At 47.5% G+C, this 17492-nt stretch overlaps 1 protein-coding gene across 1 annotated transcript in view; it reads left to right on the plus strand.

Moving 5' to 3' along the window:
- Positions 1-17492, plus strand: part of LOC139275618 (lysosome membrane protein 2-like) — a 243343-nt gene that overhangs the window by 199598 nt on the left and 26253 nt on the right. The window lies entirely within an intron of this gene.

Consider the following 17492-nt stretch of genomic DNA (forward strand, 5'->3'; position numbering starts at 1 on the left):
GGTCTAGAAAACCATCCCGAATACACTCCAGTAAATCCTCCTCCACCGCATTGCTACCAGTTTTGTTAGCCCAGTCAATATGTCCTCACCTGGAATATTGTGTTCAGTTTTGGTCTCCTAATCTGAGGAAGGACGTTCTTGCTATTGAGGGAGTGCAGCGAAGGTACACCAGACTGATTCCAGGGATGGCTGGACTGTCATATGAGGAGAGACTGGATCAACTGGGCCTTTATTCACTGGAGTTTAGAAGGATGAGAGGGGATCTCATAGAAACGTATAAGATTTTGACGGGACTGGACAGATTCGATGCAGGAAGAATGTTCCCGATGTTGGGGAAGTCCAGAACCAGGGGAAATAGTCTTAGGATAAGGGGTACGCCATTTAGGACTGAGATGAGGAGAAACTTCTTCACTCAGAGAGTTGTTAACCTGTGGAATTCCCTGCCGCAGAGAGTTGTTGATGCCAGTTCATTGGATATATTCAAGAGGGAGTTAGATATGGCCCTTATGGCTAAGGGGATCATGGGGTATGGAGAGAAAGCAGGAAAGGGGCACTGAAGGAATGATCAGCCATGATCTTATTGAATGGTGGTGCAGGCTCGAAGGGCCAAGAGGCCTACTCCTGCACCTATTTTCTATGTTTCTATGTTTCTAAAGTCGCCCATGATAACTGCTGTACCTTTATTGCACGCATCCCTAATTTCTTGTTTGATGCTGTCCCCATCCTCCTTACTACTGTTTGGTGGTCTGTACACAACTCCCACTAGCGTTTTCTGCCCTTTGGTATTCCGTAGCTCCAACCATACAGATTCCACATCATCCAAGCTGATGTCCTTCCTTACTATTGCATTAATTTCCTCTTTAACCAGCAACGCCACCCCGCCTCCTTTTCCTTTCTGTCTATCCTTACTAAATGTCGAATGCCCCTGGATGTTGAGTTCCCAGCCATGTCTCCGTGATGCCAATTACATCATATCCATTAACTGCTATCTGCACAGTTAATTCGTCCACCTTATTCCGAATACTCCTCGCATTGAGGCACAGAGCCTTCAGGCTTGTCTTTTTAACACTCTTTGCCCCTTTAGAATTTTGCTGTAATGTGGCCCTTTTTGCTTTTTGCCTTGGGTTTCTCTGCCCTCCACTTTTACTTTTCTTCTTTCTATCTTTTGCTTCTGCCACCAATCTACTTCCCTCTGTCTCCCTGCATAGGTTCCCATCCCCCTGCCATATTAGTTTAATACCTCCCCAACAGCACTAGCAAATACTCCCCCTTGGACATTAGTTCTGGTCCTGCCCAGGTGCAGACCGTCCGGTTTGTACTGGTCCCACCTCCCCCAGAGCCGGTTCCAATGTCTCAGGAATTTGAATCCCTCCCTTCTGCACCACTCCTCAAGCCACGTATTAGAAACATAGAAACATAGAAAATAGGTGCAGGAGTAGGCCATTCGGCCCTTCTAGCCTGCACCGCCATTCAATGAGTTCATGGCTGAACATTCAACTTCAGTACCCCATTCCTGCTTTCTCGCCATACCCCTTGATCCCCCTAGCAGTAAGGACCTCATCTAACTCCTTTTTGAATATATTTAGTGAATTGGCCTCAACAACTTTCTGTGGTAGAGAATTCCACAGGTTCACCACTCTCTGGGTGAAGAAGTTCCTCCGCATCTCGGTCCTAAATGGCTTACCCCTTATCCTTAGACTGTGACCCCTGGTTCTGGACTTCCCCAACATTGGGAACATTCTTCCTGCATCTAACCTGTCTAACCCCGTCAGAATTTTATATGTTTCTATGAGGTCCCCTCTCATTCTTCTGAACTCCAGTGAATACAAGCCCAGTTGATCCAGTCTTTCTTGATAGGTCAGTCCCGCCATCCCGGGAATCAGTCTGGTGAACCTTCGCTGCACTCCCTCAATAGCAAGAATGTCCTTCCTCAGGTTAGGAGACCAAAACTGTACACAATACTCCAGGTGTGGCCTCACCAATGCCCTGTACAACTGTAGCAACACCTCCCTGCCCCTGTACTCAAATCCCCTTGCTATGAAGGCCAACATGCCATTTGCTTTCTTAACCGCCTGCTGCACCTGCATGCCAACCTTCAATGACTGATGTACCATGACACCCAGGTCTCTTTGCACCTCCCCTTTTCCTAATCTGTCACCATTCAGATAATAGTCTGTCTCTCTGTTTTTACCACCAAAGTGGATAACCTCACATTTATCCACATTATACTTCATCTGCCATGCATTTGCCCACTCACCTAACCTATCCAAGTCGCTCTGCAGCCTCACAGCATCCTCCTCGCAGCTCACACTGCCACCCAACTTAGTGTCATCCGCAAATTTGGAGATACTACATTTAATCCCCTCATCTAAATCATTAATGTACAGTGTAAACAGCTGGGGCCCCAGCACAGAACCTTGCGGTACCCCACTAGTCACTGCCTGCCATTCTGAAAAGTACCCATTTACTCCTACTCTTTGCTTCCTGTCTGACAACCAGTTCTCAATCCATGTCAGTACACTACCCCCAATCCCATGTGCTCTAACTTTGCACATCAATCTCTTGTGTGGGATCTTGTCGAACGCCTTCTGAAAGTCCAAATATACCACATCAACTGGTTCTCCCTTATCCACTCTACTGGAAACATCCTCAAAAAATTCCAGAAGATTTGTCAAGCATGATTTCCCTTTCACAAATCCATGCTGACTTGGACCTATCATGTCACCTCTTTCCAAATGCACTGCTATGACATCCTTAATAATTGATTCCATCATTTTACCCACTACCGATGTCAGGCTGACCGGTCTATAATTCCCTGTTTTCTCTCTCCCTCCTTTTTTAAAAAGTGGGGTTACATTGGCTACCCTCCACTCCATAGGAACTGATCCAGAGTCAATGGAATGTTGGAAAATGACTGTCAACGCATCCACTATTTCCAAGGCCACCTCCTTAAGTACTCTGGGATGCAGTCCATCAGGCCCTGGGGATTTATCGGCCTTCAATCCCATCAATTTCCCCAACACAATTTCCCGGCTAATAAGGATTTCCCTCAGTTCCTCCTCCTTACTAGACCCCCCGACCCCTTTTATAACCGGAAGGTTGTTCGTGTCCTCCTTCGTGAATACCGAACCAAAGTACTTGTTCAATTGGTCCGCCATTTCTTTGTTCCCCGTTATGACTTCCCCTGATTCTGACTGCAGGGGACCTACATTTGTCTTTACTAACCTTTTTCTCTTTACATATCTATAGAAACTTTTGCAATCCGTCTTAATGTTCCCTGCAAGCTTCTTCTCATACTCCATTGAGCTATCCTGCGATTCCTACTCTGACTAGCACGTGGCACTGGTAGAAATCTTGTGATTACTACTTTTGAGATCCTACTTTTAAATTTAGCTCCTAGCTCCCTAAATTCATCTTGTAACCCTAACCCTAAATACAGAAGGTTCACTCGGTTGATTCCTGGGATGAAGGGGTTGTCTTATGAGGAAAGGTTGAGCAAGTTGGAGCTATACTCATTGGAGTTTAGAAGAATGAGAGGTGATCTTATTGAAATGTATAAGATTCTGAGTGGGCTTGACAGGGTACATGCAGAGAGAATGTTTCCCCTCATGGGGGAATCTAGAACTAGGGGGCATAGTTTCAGAATAAGGGGCCACCCATTTAGAACAGAGCTGAGAAGGAATTTCTTCTCTCAGAGGGTCGTGAATCTTTGGAATTCTCTGCTCCAGAGATCTGTGGAGGCTGGGTCATTGAATATATGGCTCAACCATGGCTAAAAAAGGAAATTAAGGATAGTGTTAAAGCCAAGGAAGAGGCATATAAATTGGCTAGAAAAAGCAATAAACCTGAGGACTGGGAGAAATTTAGAATTCAACAGAGGAGGACTAAGGGTTTAATTAAGAGGGGGAAAATAGAGTACGAGAGGAAGCTTGCAGGTAACATAAAAACTGACTGCAAAAGCTTCTATAAATGTGAAGAGAAAAAGATTAGTGAAGACAAACGTAGGTCCCTTGCAGTCGGATTCAGGTGAATTTATAATGGGGAACAAAGAAATGGCAGACCAATTTAACAAATACTTCGGTTCTGACTTCACGAAGGAAGACACAAATAACCTTCTGAATGTACTAGGGGACAGTGGGTCTAGTGAGGAGGAGGAATTGAAGGATATCCTTATTAGGTGAGAAATTGTGTTCGGGAAATTCATGGGATTGAAGGCCGATAAATCCCCGGGACCTGATAGTCTGCATCCCAGAGTACTTAAGGAAGTGGCCCTAGAAATAGTGGATGCATTGGTGATCATTTTCTAACAATCTATCGACTCTAGATCAGTTTGTATGGACTGAAGGGTAGCTAATGTAACACCACTTTTTAAAAACGGAGAGAGAGAAAACGGGTAATTATAGACCGGTTAGCCTGACATCAGTAGTGGGGAAAATGTTGGAATCAATCATTAAGGATGAAATAGCAGTACATTTGGAAAGCAGTGACAGGATCGGACCAAGTCAGCATGAACTTATGAAAGGGAAATCATGCTTGACAAATCTTCTGGAATTTTTTGAGGATGTAACTAGCAGAGTGGACAAGGGAGAACCAGTGAATGTGATGTACTTGGACTTTCAAAAGGCTTTGACAAGCTCCCGCACAAGAGATTGGTGTGCAAAATCAAAGCGCATGGTATTGTGGGTAATGTACTGACGTGGATAGAGAACTGGTTGGCAGACAGGAAGCAGAGAGTCGAGATAAACGGGCCCTTTTCAGAATGGCAGGCAGTGACTAGTGGAGTGCTGCAGGGCTCAGTGCTGGGACCCCAGCTCTTTACAATATACATTAATGATTTAGATGAAGGAATTGAGTGTTTGCGGATGACACTAAACTGGGTGGTGGTGTGAGCTGTGAGGAGGACGCTAAGAGCTGCAGGGTGACTTGGACAGGTTGGGTGAGTGGGCAAATGCATGGCAGATGCAGTATGATGTGGATAAATGTGAGGTTATCCATTTTGGCGGCAAAAACACGAAGGCAGAATATTATCTGAATGGCGGCAGATTAGGATAAGGGGAGGTGCAATGAGACCTGGGTGTCATAGTTCATCAGTCACTGAAAGTGGGCATGCAGGTACAGCAGGCGGTGAAGAAGGCAAATGGTATGTTGGCCTTTATAGCTAGGGGATTTGAGTATAGGAGCAGGGAGGTCTTGCTGCAGTTGTACAGGACCTTGGTGAGGCCTAACCTGGAATATTGTGTTCAGTTTAGGTCTCCTAATCTGAGGAAGGACATTCTTGCTATTGAGGGAGTGCAGCAAAGGTTCACCAGACTGATTCCAGGGATGGCTAGGCTGTCATATGAGGAGAGACTGGATCAACTGGGCCTTTATTCACTGGAGTTTAGAAGGATGAGAGGGGATCTCATAGAAACGTATAAGATTCTGACGGAACTGGACAGATTAGATGTGGGAAGAATGTTCCCGATGTTGGGGAAGTCCAGAACCAGGGGACATAGTCTTAGGATAAGAGGTAGGCCATTTAGGACTGAGATGAGGAGAAACTTCTTCACTCAGAGAGTTGTTAACCTGTGGAATTCCCTGCCGCATAGAGTTGTTGATGCCAATTCATTGGATATATTCAAGAGGGAGTTAGATGTGGCCCTTGCGGCTAAAGGGATCAAGGGGTATGGAGAGAAAGCAGGAAAAGGCTACTGAGGGGATGATCAGCCATGAATGGCAGTGCAGACTCGAAGGGCCGAATGGCTTACTGCTGCACCTATTTTCTATGTTTCTATGTTTCTATATTTAAGGTGGAGATCGACAGATTTTTGAACAATAGGGGAGTCAAGGGTTATGGGGAGCGGGCAGGGAAGTGGAGTTGAGCCCATGATCGGATCAGCCATGATCTTATTGAATGGCGGAGCAGGCTCGAGGGACCATATGGCCGACTCCTGCTCCTATTTCTTATGTTCTTAAAGTGGCAAATCCAAAATTGGCTCAGAGGCAGGAAGCAAAGGGTAATGGATGTTGGGTGTTTTTGTGACTGGAAGGATGTTTCCAATTGGTTTCCACAGGGCTCAGTACTAGGTCCCTTGCTTTTTGTGGTATACGTCAATGATCTAGACTTGAATATGGGGCCATGATTAAGAAATTTTCAGATGATACTAAAATTGGCCGTGTGGTTGATAATGAAGAAGAAAGCTGTAGACTGCAGGTAGTTTTCAATGAACTGGTCAGGTGGGCAGAACAGTGGCAAATGGAATTCAATCTGGAGAAGTGTGAGGTAAAGCATTTGGGGAGGGCTAACAAGGAAAGGGAATACACATTAAATGGTAGGACACTGGGACGTGTAGAGGAACAAAGGGACCTTGGAGTGCAGGTCCACAGATCCCTGAAGATAGCAGGCCAGGTAGATAAGGTGGTTAAGAAGGCATATGGAATACTTTCCTTTATTTGTCGAGGCATGGACTACAAGAGCAAGGACTTTATGCTTGAACTGTATAAAACACTGGTTAGGCCACAGCTGGAATACTGTGTCACCACATTACAGGAAAGATGTGATTGCACTGGAGAGGGTACAGAGAAGGTTTACGAGGATGTTGCCAGGACTGGGAATTTTAGCTTGAGGACTGATTGGATATGCTAGGGGAGCGGAATTTGGCCAGCGCTGCACACCGCCATTTTGAAGTTTTGGCCGATTCACCGGTCGACCCGTCTTGTGTCGCCATGGCGTGGGTCCGTGCCGCCATCATGCAGCCTGACACTCTGGCTGTGGCCACAGCACCATGCAGCCCGGGTTGGCCAGTGGCGGCCCTGTGGAGCTCACAGCAGCCCTCCCCTTTCACGGAGATGGAAGGGCGGTAAAATGCTTCAGCGCTCCGCGGAGAAGCCGCATAGTGTTGCCGATTGCGCCCGAGAAGTGCCCCCATATTTTCGCCCCCCTAGTCTACAGCACAGAAACAGGCTGTTTGGCCCCACTGGTCTATGCCGGTGTATATGTTCCACATTCTCACCACTCTCTGACTAAAGAGGTTTCTCCTGAACTCCCTATTGGATTTTTAGTGACCATCTTATATTTTTGACCCCTGGTTAATTAAAAAAAACATAAGAAATAGGAGCAGGTGTAGGACATTCAGTCCTTTAAGAGTGCTTTAAGATCATGGCTGATTTTATACCTCAACTCCACAGTTCTGGTCTTCCCCCAGTAGTGAAAACATCTTCTCTACGTCTACTCTATCAAACCCCTTCAGAATTTTAAGGACCTCTATTCGATCGCCCCTCAGCCTTCTCTTTTCTAGAGAACAGAGCCTCAGAATGTTCAATCGTTCCCCATGACTATAACCTCTCAGTTCTGGTATCATTTTGGTCAATCTTTTTTGCACCCTCTCCAGTGCTTGTATATCCTATTTATTATATGGAGACCAGGTAGATTACATTGTCCATCTGCATGTTGCCCTTTACAGTATATTGACTTCTTTTCACACACAAAGTGATCCTGATCATTTCTATTGATTTAATTGGTGTTGGAGTGGGCCTAATCATGGCCAATGGTCGAGCTAATATTATGCACTCATTGTGTGAAGTATCACAGCCAAAGGACACATTTATTTGTAATACCTAAAACTCTAATTGGGTCCCCTTGATCACATGACTGATTGCTGATTGGTCCCCTTGGAGGATAAGACACACCCAGCAGTTTCTCTGGAAACTCTTTTGAGTTAACCTGCAAAACATAAAACATGTATCCGTGCCACCCGACCTGGATGACACACACAAGACATTTACAAGGCCCTTTTTTGTTTTTTTTTTTGGTTTTTTTTTTGTGTGTTTTTTTTTTGGGCACTAAAAACAAATTTTTCCTTTTTCCAGTGCCCCCTATAAAAGTGGAGGGGGACACTAAAAGCACCGGCAATTAAAACAAATTAAACTTTAAAACGTAAAATCAAATTAAAATTTGGTTGCCGGGCGTGATGATGCACTCCAGTCCCTCCGGTGCCCACCTCTCGCGGAAGGCCGCGAGCGTACCGGTGGACACCGCGTCCTCCATCTCCAAGGACACCCTGGACCGGATGTAAGAGCGGGCAGTTTCTCTGGAATGTGTAATTGGAACCACCCAGCCTATGCAATCAGACCTTGCAAAGTGTAATTTGAGCCATTCTGACTGCCGACTCCAGACAGGAGAGAGCTCACTGGGAACAGAGGGGGTCACTCTCATGGGTTAAGACCTTCTCCCACCCCCCAAACAAGTTCCCTATTCGATTTCTTGGTGACTATCATATTAATGGCCTCTAGTTATGCTTTTCCCCACAATTGGAAACATTCTCTCTGTATCCACTCTAACAAAACCTTTCATAATTTTGAAGACCTCTATTTGGTCACCCCTCAGCTTTCGCTTTTCAGGAGAAAGGAGACTCAGCCTGTTCATCCTTTCCTGATATGTATACCCTCGAATTTCTGATATCATCCTTGTAAATCTTCTCTGTACCCTCTCCAGTGCCTCTATATCCTTTTTATAATATGGCAACCAGAACTGTATGCAGTACTTTAAGCGTGGTCTAACCAACGTTCGATACAGGTTTAGCATAACTCCCCTACTTTTTAATTGTATATCTCTAGAAATAAACCTTTGTGCCTGGTTTGCTTTCATTATGACCTTGCTAACCTGTGTCGCAACATTTAGTGATTGGTGTATTTGTATCCGAGATCCCTTTGTTCCTACCCCACCCAGATTCACACCCTCCAAGTAATTCATGACTTTGCTATTCTACCTCCCAAAATGTCATACCTCACATTTATCTGTGTTGAACTTGATTTGCCAATTATATGCCCATTCTGCATTAATGCTTTCTTGCAATCCATTCCGCTACTTGTTCCCTGACTCTGCATTCTCTGACCTTGTTCATCAGTCTATTATGGGGTTCCTTATCAAAAGCCTTTTGAAAATCTAGATAAATTACATCTACTGCATTACCCTTGTCTACTCCCTCTGTTACCTTTTCAAAACATTTCATGCTGACGATTCATTATTATATTTTTGGTTTCTTGATGTTTCTCCTTTAGTAGGGATTCCATTATTTTTCCTACCACCGATGTTAAGCTGACTAGTCTATAATTCCCTGGACATGTTCTATCCCCCTTCAGTCCTCTGGCACTGCACCCTTTTCTAACAAATTATTTTAAAATCCATCCGGACCAGGGGTTTTATCCTCTTTGAGTTTAATTAGTTAATTTAATATATCCCCTCTTTTTATTTTAAATGTACTTATCTCATTACTAATCTCATTATCCAATGTTATGTCCACCTGTTCTATCTTTCTGGTAAATACTGAAGCAAAATAATGATTAAATATTTCTGCCATCTCTCTATCGTTACCTGTGGTATTATCCTGTCTATCCCTTAATGGCCCTATTCCCATCCCCACCTGCCTTTTTTATTGATGTGCCATGTTCCTTGATAATTAATTTCATAGTTCCTCTTTGCCTTCATAATTGTTTGTTTGAATTCACTCCTAATCTTTTCATATTCTCCCTTACGATGCTCTCCCCTGCTGTCTATGTACTTAATGTATGCCTCTTTCCTTACCCCCAATTGTTCCCTTATGGCTTTATTCATCCATGGAGTCTCGTTAGTGTTTAGTTCGTTGTTTACTTTTAGTGGAATATTTTGTTCCTACACTTTGCTGAACAGCAGGTAGACTAAACATTTGCAGCAACATTCTTTGGCATGTTGTTCTGAAGCCCTGAAATCCTATCGTTATGTTTATCCACGTTTGCAGCATAATCAGATGTTATGCTGTTGGACACCCTGAAGTGATCTGTGCCAAAGTGCAATGCTGCGTGTTAGACTCGAGGCATGTTTTGTCTCCCATACACCAAAAGTTGAAGAACTTCAGTAAAAAGGAAACAGAGCCATAAAAGGTGCCTCAAACATTATTTTTCATGATGAATTATCTTAAAAAGATGGAACAAGCTATATAATATAGTCACTGATAAATCCAATGGGGAATTCAGGAGAAACGTCTTTACCCAGAGAGTGGTGAGAATGTGGAACTCGCTCACACAGGGAGTGGTTGAGGCGAATAGCAGGGATGTATTTAAGGAGAAGCTGGATAAACACATGAGGGAGAAAGGAATAGAGGATATAAAAACATAAGAAATAGGAGCAGGAGTCGGCCATACGGCCCCGCGAGCCTGCTCCGCCATTTAATACGATCATGGCTGATCCGATCATGGACTCAGCTCCACTTCCCTGCCCTCTCCCCATACCCTTCACTCCCTTATCGCTCAAAAATCTGTCTATTTCTGCCTTAAATATATTCAATGTCCCAGCCTCCACAGCTCTCTGGGGCAGAGAATTCCACAGATTTACAACCCTCTGAGAGAAGAAATTCCTCCTCATCTCCGTTTTAAATGGGCGGCCCATTATTCTGAAACTATGCCCCCTAGTTTTAGTTTCCCCTATGAGTGGAAACATCCTCTCTGCATCTAACTTGTCGAGCCCCCTCATTATCTTAAACATTTCAATAAAATCACCTCTCATTCTTCTGAACTCCAATGTATATAGGCCCAACCTACTCAACCTATCTTCGTAAGTCAACCCCCTCATCTCAGGAATTAACCTAGTGAACCTTCTCTGAACTGCCTCCAATGCAAGTATATCTCTCCTTAAATACGGAGACCAAAATTGACCAAATATGTTGATGAGGTGAGATGAAGAAGAGTGAGAGGAGGCTGGTGTGGAGCAAAAACATGGATCTGTTGGGCCGAATGGCCTGTTTCTGTGCTGTAAATACTATGTAAGAAACATGCTGAGTGTGTCTCTAACAGCACAGTTTGATCTTATTCAGCCTGGTTACGCTGCACTGCTGGAATTGAGCTGGGGAGTAGGACTACTTGCCAATACACTGCTCCATACGTGAATATAAGACAAAGGCATTTAGTTCATATTTCTAGCTTGCAAACAATATTTTGAACAGCCAAGATGCTGTTGTCGCTATCACCCAGCCTGGTGCTGAAGTGCGTGGACGTAATTTCAATGTACATGCGGGTAATGAACTGGGTCTGAGATATGTTAAAGTGGCTGGTTACTTTCGGAGACTGCCCTTATCAGTTAGTTACTGACAGAGACTGCCTGCATCAGTTAGTTACTGACGGTGACTGCCTGTATCAGTTAGTTACTGACGGAGACTGCCCTTATCAGTTAGTTACTGACAGAGACTGCCCTTATCAGTTAGTTACTGACGGTGACTGCCTGTATCAGTTAGTTACTGACGGAGACTGCCTGTATCAGTTAGTTACTGACAGAGACTGCCCTTATCAGTTAGTTACTGATGGTGACTGCCTGTATCAGTTAGATACTGACAGAGACTGCCCTTATCAGTTGGTTACTGACGGTGACTGCCTGTATCAGTTAGATACTGACGGTGACTGCCCTTATCAGTTAGTTACTGACGGTGACTGCCTGTATCAGTTAGATACTGACAGAGACTGCCCTTATCAGTTAGTTACTGACGGTGACTGCCTGTATCAGTTAGATACTGACAGAGACTGCCCTTATCAGTTAGTTACTGACGGTGACTGCCTGTATCAGTTAGATACTGACGGTGACTGCCTGTATCAGTTAGTTACTGACAGAGACTGCCTGTATTAGTTAGTTACTGATGAAGACTTCCTGTATCAGTTAGTTACTGTTGAAGACTGCCTGTATCAGTTAGTTACTGACGGACACTGCCTGTTTCGGTTAGTTACTGATGGTGACTACCTGTATCAGTTAATTACTGACGGTGACTGCCTGTATCAGTTAGTTACTGATGGACACTGACTGTATTAATTAGTTACTGATGGTGACTACCTGTATCAGTTAGTTACTGACGGACACTGCCTGTATCAGTTAGTTACTGATGGTGACTGCCTGTATCAGTTAGTTACTAATGGTGACTACCTGTATCAGTTAGTTACTGATAGTGACTGCCTGTATCAGTTAGTTACTAATGGTGACTGCCTATATCAATTGGTTACTGATGGTGACTGCCTGTTTCGGTTAGTCACTGATGGTGACTACCTGTCAGTTAGTTACTGGTGGTGACTTTCTGTTTCGGTTAGTTACAGATGGTGACTACCTGTATCAGTTAGTTACTGATGGTGACTGCCTGTATCAGTTAGTTACTGAAGGTGACTGCCTGTATCAGTTAGTTACTGATGGTGACTGCCTGTTTCGGTTGGTTACTGACAGACACTGTTTGTTGTGGTTGGTTACTGACAGACATTATCTGTATCGGTTAGTTACTGATGGTGACTGCCTGTATCAGTTAGTTAATGATGATGACTGCCTGTATCAGTTAGTTACAGATGGTGACTGCCTGTATCAGCTAGGTACTGATGGTGACTGCCTGTTTCGGTGGGTTACTGACGGACACTGTCTGTTGAGGTTTGTTACTGACAGAGACTGCCTGTTTCAGTTGGTTACTGATGGTGATCGCCTGTATCGGTTAGTTATTGATGGTGACTGCCTGTATCAGTTGGTTACTGATGGACACTGTCTGTTTCGGTTGGTTACTGATGGACACTCTGTTTTGGTTAGTTACTGACGTTGACTGCCTGTTTCAGTTAGTTACTGATGGTGACTGCCTATATCGGTTGGTTACTGACGGTGACTGCCTGTATCGGTTAGTTACTGATGGTGACTGCCTGTTTTGGTTTGTTACTGATGGTGACTGCCTGCTTCGGTTAGTAACTGATGGTGACTGCCTGTTTCAGTTAGTTACTGATGGTGTCTGCCTGTATCAGTTGGTTACTGACAGAGGCTGCCTGTATCAGTTAGTTACTGTTGGTGACTGCCTGTTTCGGTTAGTTACTGATGGTGACTGCCTGTATCAGTTAGTTACTGACGGAGACTGCCTACATCAGTTAGTTACTGATGGTGACTGACTTTATAACTTAGTTACTGATGGTGACTGCCTGTTTCGATAAGTTACTGATGGTGACTGCCTGTATTAGTTAGTTACTGATGAAGACTGCCTGTATCAGTTAATTACTGACGGACACTGCCTGTTTCGGTTAGTTACTGATGCTGACTGCCTGTATCAGTTAATTACTGACGGTGACTGGCTGTATCAGTTTGTTGCTGACGGACACTGCCTGTATCAGTTAGTTACTGATGGTGACTGCCTGTATTAGTTAGTTACTAATGGTGACTGCCTGTTTCGGTTAGTTACTGACGGAGACTGCCTGTATCAGTTAGTTACTGATGAAGACTTCCTGTATCAGTTAGTTACTGACGGTGACTGCCTGTATCAATTGGTTACTGATGGTGACTGCCTGCTTCGGTTGGTTACTGATGGTGACTGCCTGTATTAGTTAGTTACTGATGGTGACTACCTGTATCAGTTGGTTACTGATGGTGACTGCCTGTATTAGTTAGTTACTGATGGTGACTACCTGTATCAGTTGGTTACTGATGGTGACTGCCTTTATCAGTTAGTTACTAATGGTGACTGCCTGTTTTGGTTAGTTACTGACGGAGACTGCCTGTATCAGTTAGTTACTGATGAAGACGTCCTGTATCAGTTAGTTACTGATGGTGACTGCCTGTATCAATTGGTTACTGATGGTGACTGCCTGTTTCGGTTGGTTACTGATGGTGACTGCCTATATCAGTTAGTTACTGATGGTGACTGCCTGTTTCAGTTAGTTACTGATGAAGACTGCCTGTATCAGTTAGTTATTGACGGTGACTGCCTGTATCAGTTAGTTACTGACGAACACTGCATGTATCAGTTAGTTACTGATGGTGACTGCCTGTATTAGTTAGTTACTGATGGTGACTACCTGTATCAGTTGGTTACTGATGGAGACTGCCTGAATCAGTTCGTTACTGATGGTGACTACCTGTATCAGTTAGTTACTGACGGTGACTGTCTGTTTTGGTTAGTTACTGATGGTGACTGTCTGTCAGTTAGTTACTGATGGTGACTGCCTGTATCGGTTAGTTACTGATGGTGACTGCCTGTATCAGTTAGTTACTGATGGTGACTGCCTCTTTTTGTTAGTTACTGATGGTGGCTGCCTGTGTCGGTTGCTTACTGATGGTGACTGCCTGTATCAGTTGGTTACTGATGTTACCCGCTAAGATGCATCTGACCATGCTCTCTCCTCTGGCAAGTGCTGATTGCCTTACCACAAGCTCTTTGGCCTTCCCCTTGAAGAGGGTGAGGCTCCAGGTTTGCTAACACCCGTCCGGTGGGCTGGCTGTGGAAGGCACTGTGCAAATATATTTTCTTTATTTCTTCATGGGATGTGGGCGCGCCGGCATTTATTGCCCTTCCCTAATTGCCCCTTGAGAAGGTGGTGGTGAGCCGCCTTCTTGAACCGCTGCAGTCCGTGTGGTGAAGGTGCTCCCTCAGTGCTGTTAGGGAGGGAGTTCCAGAATTCTGACCCAGCGACGATGAAGGAACGGCGATATATTTCCAAGTCAGGGTGGTGTGTGACTTGGAGGGGAACATGGAGATGGTGCTGTTCCCATGCGCCTGCTGCCCTTGTCCTTCTGGGTGGTAGAGGTCGTAGGTTTGGGAGGTGCTACCGAAGAAGCCTTGGCGAGTTGCTGCAGTGCATCTTGTAGACGGTACACACTGCAGCCACAGTGCGCCGGTGGTGGAGGGAGTGAGTGTTTAAGGTGGTGGATGGGGTGCCGATCAAGTGGGTTGCTTTGTCCTGGATGGTGTCGAGCTTCTTGATGTTGTTGGAGCTGCACTCATCCAGGCAAGTGGAGAGTATTCCATCACACTCCTGACTTGTGCCTTGTAGATGGTGCCAAATCGACCTGCAAAAGCACAGCATCACTGCGGGTAAGGCTAGCTGTTGAGGAGTGTGTGGCAAGTGGCAACAGAGAGATGAAATAAGAGATGTAGGTTGTGAGGCTGTTAAAATGGAGGAGGAGGTTTTCAAGGTGTGCATGTAGGTAATTACTGTGAGGTGAGCTGGGCTGTCGCAGTGCAAGGGACCCAATGGAAGCCTCCTTTGACCAGAGTCCATGGTGAAGGGTGAGCTGAAAAATTTTTGCTCTAAGGGCAAGGACCGTACAGATGGGCAATGTGGGAAAGGAAGATAATGGAGCAGAGTGTGGTGTGCTACCTCGCCTGCCCAACTGGGGGGGGGGGGGGTAGGGGGAGCGCTGGGGGTCACTGCCAATCCTCGGGGTGGGGGAGGGCGATGGGGGCGGTCAGTGCCAATCCGGGGGGAGTTGGTATTGGGGTCAGTCCCAGTCCTGGGGGGGGGGGATTGGGGTCAGTCCCAGTTCTGGGGGGGGATTGGGGTCAGTCCCAGTCCTGGTGGGGGGAGTGTATTGGGGTCAGTCCCAGTCCTGGGGGTGGGGGGGGAAGTGTATTGGGGTCAGTCCCAGTCCTGGGGGAGGGGGGGTTGGGGTCAGTCCCAGTCCTGGGGGGGTGTATTGGGGTTGGGGTCAGTCCCAGTCCTGAGGCGGGGGGGGAGCTGTATTGAGGTCAGTCCCAGTCCTGGGGCGGGGGGGGGGGGTGTAGTGGGGTCAGTCCCAGTCCTGGGGCAGGGGGGGGGGGTTGGGGTCAGTCCCAGTCCTGGGGCGGGGGGGGGGGGGGGGATGTATTGGGGTCAGTCCCAGTCCTGGGGCGGGGGGGGGGGGGGGGGTTGGGGTCAGTCCCAGTCCTGGGGCGGGGGGGGGATGTATTGGGGTCAGTCCCAGTCCTGGGGCGGGGGGGGGGGGGGTTGGGGTCAGTCCCAGTCCTGGGGCGGGGGGGGGTGTATTGGGGTCAGTCCCAGTCCTGGGGGGGGGATTGGGGTCAGTCCCAGTCCTGGGGCAGGGGGGGGAGCTGTATTGGGGTCAGTCCCAGTCCTGGGGCGGGGGGGGGGGTGTATTGGGGTCAGTCCCAGTCCTGGGGCGGGGGGGGGTGTATTGGGGTCAGTCCCAGTCCTGGGGCGGGGGGGGAGCTGTATTGGGGGCAGTCCCAGTCCTGAGGCGGGGGGGGTGTATTGGGGTCAGTCTCAGTCCTGGGGCGGGGGGGGAGCTGTATTGGGGTCAGTCCCAGTCCTGGGGGGGGGGATTGGGGTCAGTCCCTGTCCTGGGGCGGGGGGGGGGGGATTGGGGTCAGTCCCAGTCCTGGGGCGGGGGGGGAGCTGTATTGGGATCAGTCCCAGTCCTGGGGCGGGGGGTGTGTATTGGGGTCAGTCCCAGTCCTGAGGCGGGGGAGCTGTATTGGGGTCAGTCCCAGTCCTGGGGCGGGGGGGGAGCTGTATTGGGGTCAGTCCCAGTCCTGGGGTGGCGGGGGAGCTGTATTGGGGTCAGTCCCAGTCCTGGGGTGGGGGGGGAGCTGTAATGGGGTCAGTTCCAGTCCTGGGGCGGGGGCGGGGGGTGTATTGGGGTCAGTCCCAGTCCTGGGGCGGGGGGGGAGCTGTATTGGGGTCAGTCTCAGTCCTGGGGCGGTGGGGGGTGTATTGGGGTCAGTCCCAGTCCCAGTCCTGGGGCGGGGGATTGGGGTCAGTCCCAGTCCTGGGGCGGGCGGGGAGCTGTATTGGGGTCAGTCCCAGTCCTGGGGCGGGGGGTGTATTGGGGTCAGTCCCAGTCCTGGGGCGGGGGCAGGGGGTGTATTGGGGTCAGTCCCAGTCCTGGGGCGGGGGGTGTATTGGGGTCAGTCCCAGTCCTGGGGCGGGGGCGGGGGATGTATTGGGGTCAGTCCCAGTCCTGGGGCAGGGGCGGGGTATGTATTGGGGTCAGTCCCAGTCCTGGGGCGGGGGCGAGGGGTGTATTGGGGTCAGTCTCAGTCCTGGGGCGGGGGCGGGGGGTGTATTGGGGTCAGTCCCAGTCCTGGGGCGGGGGGGGGGGGGTGTATTGGGGTCAGTCCCAGTCCTGGGTGTGCGGTTGGGCTCGGGGTAGGGGTCAGTCCCGGGAGTGGCGTTAAGCTGCCCTCAATGTGTTTCAGCAAGGTTTGGAGGTCTGCATGAGTGAATCTGTGCGTTCTTCTCAATGGGCTTTTTGCCATGGCCCCCTGGTTTATTTTGGGGCTTTTTTTTTCTCCAGCTTTCCTCGTGTTCTATAATTCTGGGTGGACGTACTACAAACATTGCTGGGACTTCCAGTATATTATTGCTGCCTTGCCTGTCTGTCTGTCTCCCCAGTCTGCTGGCTGTACAGAAATCTCCAGCTCAATCAGCTCCTTACCCTGCCGCCTGGTATACAACCAAGCAAACCCAAGAAACCTGTTGTAGTTCTCATTATAGGCCACACGTGGTTCGAGTTTGTTTTAAAGAAGGTCAGCAATGCTGTAACTCATTGAAGCCCCTACTTGTTGCATTTATTGTGCACCTTTCAGTGGTCACAGAAAATGAAAGAAAGACTTGCATTTATATAGCGCCTTTCACGATCACCAGATGTCTCAAAGCACTTTACAGCCAATGAAGTACTTTTGGAGTGTAGTCACTGTTGCAATGTGGGAAACGCAGCACCCAATCTGCACATAGCAAGCTCCCACACACAGCAATGTGATAAT

The sequence above is a fragment of the Pristiophorus japonicus genome, chromosome 11 (assembly GCF_044704955.1).
Source record: "Pristiophorus japonicus isolate sPriJap1 chromosome 11, sPriJap1.hap1, whole genome shotgun sequence".
In the NCBI taxonomy this organism is placed as follows: domain Eukaryota; kingdom Metazoa; phylum Chordata; class Chondrichthyes; family Pristiophoridae; genus Pristiophorus; species Pristiophorus japonicus.